Genomic DNA, 2701 nt, shown 5'->3' on the forward strand with positions numbered 1-2701 from the left:
AAGAAGGGAGGAGTGATGGAAGTGTCTCATAAAAGGCCTCCTCCCTTTCCCTCGAGAGCCAAACAACTCGTGTTCCCTTCAGTGGTGCAGCTCGCGACTTCCCGGTTAACCAGATGGATGGGTTCATGGTCACACACACATCCAGTCTTTAAAAAGCCAAACACAACCAGCAGGGGATTCATCTAACACACAAGAGGGTGTCTCGACTGGAATGATGAAAGCAATGACCAGAACCTGTCTTGCGCTGCAAGTCCCATTGTTGTCCTTTAGGGGCATCTAGCGGCGGTAAATAAAACAGCAAGCACCTGGGTAGCCTATCAGACCGCTCTGGGATATACTGATGGTGAGCTGGGCTCAGCTAGGCCGTGAGTGACACATCTGTGTTCTTATCTCTGAACACAGTAGTGCTCGGGTGCTTTAGAATATCTTTAAAGATATTCAACTCAGTAGTGGGTGCTTTAGAATATCTTTAAAGATATTCAACTCAGTAGTGGGTGCTTTAGAATATCTTTAAAGATATTCAACACAGCAGTGGGTGCTTTAGAATATGTTTAAAGATATTCAAAACAGTAGCGGGTAGCGGGTGCTTTAGAAAATCTTTAAAGATATTCAACACAGCAGTGGGTGCTTTAGAATATCTTTAAAAATATTCAACAGTAGCAGGTGCTTTACAATATCTTTAAAGATAAAGATATTCAACTCAGTAGTGGGTGATTTAGAATATGTTTAAAGATATTCAACACAGTAGCGGGTGCTTTTAGGGCTGGGACGGTATGGATGTTTTCTTACCGTGGTCGGTAAACAAGAAATTATCGCGGTATCGCACCCCCCCCCATGGATTATGAATTTTGTGCCACCATCAGCCATCACAGCCAATTAAATTTTAGACAGCCGCTGCAACTTCAAAGACCACTGGATCAAATGCTTTAGACATGAAAGAAATAAGCAGTTTATCAACAAGGCTATCGCGATTTTAGAACTGTTACATTCATGACGCTTATGCTAATGTTACAACGGTAGGCTACCGCACGTTTTAATGGTTGCGGCAGGTTGTATCAAAGGTAAGTCCTAGGCTAGCCTAGACCTACATGTCGCTGTTAAGTTAGATTCTTAACAAACAACAACATATTTTTTTAATTCTTTCATGAACTAAAGATGTATGACTCCTTTCCAGCCAATTTCACAGCTTTCACGTTTAACAGCTTTATATATATCGAGTTTGAACGGAGAGAATAGAAAAGTGTTACGATTGTGCCAGTTCTCCCCTAGTCTCGCATAGTAAACAAATGGAATGTTGGAACATTGCGCTCCCCAACACAAACGCGAAAGGTCGGGTTTGCTTCATCTTTTGATGATAAGTTTTGAAGTTTTGTTTTGAAAACAGAGGGTTAGCCTACTTAACGTAACTGTGGTTTTCTGAGTATCAATGTCATAAGATGGTTCATCACATTACACATCATGACATTACATAGGCTACTACGTGCACACATGTGCAGGCCAATTAGCCTATAGGGGATTCGACTTCATGTAGGCTAGGCTAGCCACCTGCAGACGTCTAAGCTGACAGCATAACGTGATTATCTCTGAGATTCTGCTACGTTTTCAACCCGGAATTGTTCATACAGTATGTCATGGTTGAAAACGTTGAAGTCGAATCCCCCAAATGTTTCACAGGTCTTTTTTTTTTTTGTGGTGATGACAGTGACGAGCTCAGAACCGCGGTAGAGGTCACGTGACGGCGGTATTGCGGTAATGCGGGTACCGTCCCAGCCCTAGGTGCTTTAGAATATCTTTAAAGATATTCAACAGTAGCAGGTGCTTTAAAATATCTTTAAATCTTCCATAGTGTTGAAGGAGAAGGCTGTGTTGTCGCTCTGTGCTGCATGTTGAAGGAGAGGCTGTGTTGTGGCTCTGTGGTGGTGTGTGTTGAAGGAGAGGCTGTGTTGTGGCTCTGTGGTGGTGTGTGTTGAAGGAGAGGCTGTGTTGTGCTGCATGTTGAAGGAGAGGCTGTGTTGTCGCTCTGCTGCATGTTGAAGGAGAGGCTGTTGTTGCTCTGCTGCATGTTGAAGGAGAGGCTGTGTTGTTGCTCTGTGGTGCGTGTTGGAGAGGCTGTGTTGTGGCTCTGTGGTGGTGTGTGTTGAAGGAGAGGCTGTGTTGTGCTGCGTGTTGAAGGAGAGGTAGTGTTGTCGCTCCGTGGTGGTGTGTGTTGAAGGAGAGGCTGTGTTGTCGCTCTGTGCTGCATGTGGGCAGATGCTGTGTTTCTTTTGTCCTGTGCTGTGCTGTTTACATTACATTACATTACTTTACATTTGGCTGACGCTTTTTTAACCAAAGCGACTAACAACATGGTAAACAGTAAGTGTTAGAACAATTCTCACAATTTAAGGACAGTTTAAAGAAAAACATTAGAGTACAGTAAGAATAAGTGCGTCGGTGAGTGCTGTTTTTAACAGTTACTTGTCAGTTTAAAACGGCTGGTGAGTGCTAGGATCAGTAAGACTTGTTGTAAGTGTTGCTATGAGAGTAGATGTTCTCTAAAGAGCTGGGTCTTCAGGAGTTTTTTGAAAGTGGAAAAGGATGTCCCTGCCCTTGTAGGAACTGGCAGTGTGTTCCATCAACGAGGAACAACAGATGAGAAAAGTTTGGATTGGCTTGAGCGTACCGGTGGTAGAGCTAGACGTCGTTCGCCAGAGGAGCGCAG

This window comes from Alosa sapidissima, chromosome 21, assembly GCF_018492685.1.
Source record: "Alosa sapidissima isolate fAloSap1 chromosome 21, fAloSap1.pri, whole genome shotgun sequence".
Classification (NCBI taxonomy): domain Eukaryota; kingdom Metazoa; phylum Chordata; class Actinopteri; order Clupeiformes; family Clupeidae; genus Alosa; species Alosa sapidissima.